The following is a 1,723-nucleotide window of genomic DNA, read 5'->3' as shown; positions in this document are numbered from 1 at the left end:
GAATAGAAACAGCAAAGATACGTTTGATCTCTTTCTTTTGAACCATTATATTAAACCAGGTCTGAAGAACAACTTGGAAGAAACTGCATTTGATACTGCAAAAAGATAAGTATGTATGACTACCTCTTTGAAGTTGTGAAAGGCTGTACAAATTGTTCTCCTACGTCTTAATGATTTGGTTAAGTTACTTAAATTTCAAAAATGCCAGTCCATCCTTTGTCTCTGTACAAAATATTTTCACAATACAAAGCAACAGCAATATCTTACTTTAAAAATTCATGGATTCCATGGTATTCTTCCAAATGAATTGCCTGACTTTGATGTCAAAATATATTCAAGAGTTGTTTGTATACATCTATAATGATTTCTGTAGAGCTTGTGATTTTTAAAATCAGAAATAATTTTAATGTATCTGTTGAAATGAGTAGTACAGAACCTAAAGACATTTCCGGTGCTTGTCTGAAGAAAGTATATTTTAACATATTCTGTATTCTGTTTGTAAAATGTCCGTAATCTATTTCATTCTCTCCTAGATATAATGCTTTGAATACTACATTATTATATATTATATAAATTCATTAATAAATGTGTCCTTACAGATTGCATTCCATATAAAAACAGTTTAAGATTCTTTTTTCTCCTAGGTCCTTATAGTATTTTATTTCTTTGGGATAAAATTAAAATGTTATCTAATTTCAAAAGTTTTGTAAAGGTTATGCTATGTAAAGACCTTTCTAAATTGAAGATTTAATACACTGATGTCAAACTAACTTTTAATTATATGAATCACATATGTTGTTACACTTGTATTTTTGTAATCAACTTTTTAATAACTGTTTTTCATTTCTAGCAACTGAAGAATGAAAAATATGGAATAATTCGCATATTTTCATATCATCCTTGTCCAAGTGGCATGTTAATCTGTATATTGTTGTAATTTATGTATACGTGCTGCTGAAGCATGTAGTATCCTGTAAATTTAAGTTGTTAATGATGCAATCTTTATACAGGCATATATCCTTGGTTGCCTATTTGTAGCAAGGAAACCTTATTGTTACTAACAATGTTATTGATCTTATTTCTCTGAAATTCTGTGTATAGTGGAAAAACATATTGTTTGGTAGATTGCTCAAACTTGCATTTTTTTGCCAATGACTATTTTAAGTCTTTTTCATTTTAAATTTGATCATACTTTGAAGCCTTTATGGCTAGGTTCAAAGAGATGGCTTTTGAAGTACTTATTTATCAACTGAGTTAGCTTTGTGGAGCTAATGGATTCAAAGTAAGCCTTGCTGAAGTGCTACTTCTAACCTTTTGCAGCTTAAAATTTCCCAAATGAGGTCTTACTGGCACAAATGTCTACTGACCCTTTACCCTTCTTCCATGTAGTAACAGACCAAACAGAATATCTTACCCTGACAGCAAAGATTATCTTACTGGAAAAAAACTAATCTTAGTTACAAGGGATCATAGAGAAATAAACAGTTCTGACTAGAAAGTATTTTATCATAATATAATTGTTTATTATAACTACCATTTCAAAAGTAGCTAAAGCCAAGAAGGTGGAAAAAAATTGTTCTTATGCATGATTACCTAATGTCCTGACCATCCAACCAGGCAGGAACTTACACTACTGAATTTCTATCACCAAATATTTCCATAGCTCCAGGAGAAGTCCATAATTTTCTCCTTGATATTAGGCCTTAAATTGGTAATGTTTTAA

The 1,723-nt window shown here is 30.2% G+C and overlaps 1 pseudogene; it reads right to left on the bottom strand.

Moving 5' to 3' along the window:
* Positions 1-863: 863 nt before the first annotated feature.
* On the bottom strand, positions 864-963 carry LOC122106963 (annotated as a pseudogene).
* Positions 964-1,723: the final 760 nt, after the last annotated feature.

This window comes from Dipodomys spectabilis, unplaced genomic scaffold (assembly GCF_019054845.1).
Source record: "Dipodomys spectabilis isolate Male_0828 unplaced genomic scaffold, ASM1905484v1 ptg000044l, whole genome shotgun sequence".
In the NCBI taxonomy this organism is placed as follows: domain Eukaryota; kingdom Metazoa; phylum Chordata; class Mammalia; order Rodentia; family Heteromyidae; genus Dipodomys; species Dipodomys spectabilis.
Note: the sequence above shows the minus strand (reverse complement) of the source record. Positions and strands in the feature narration are given on the sequence as shown.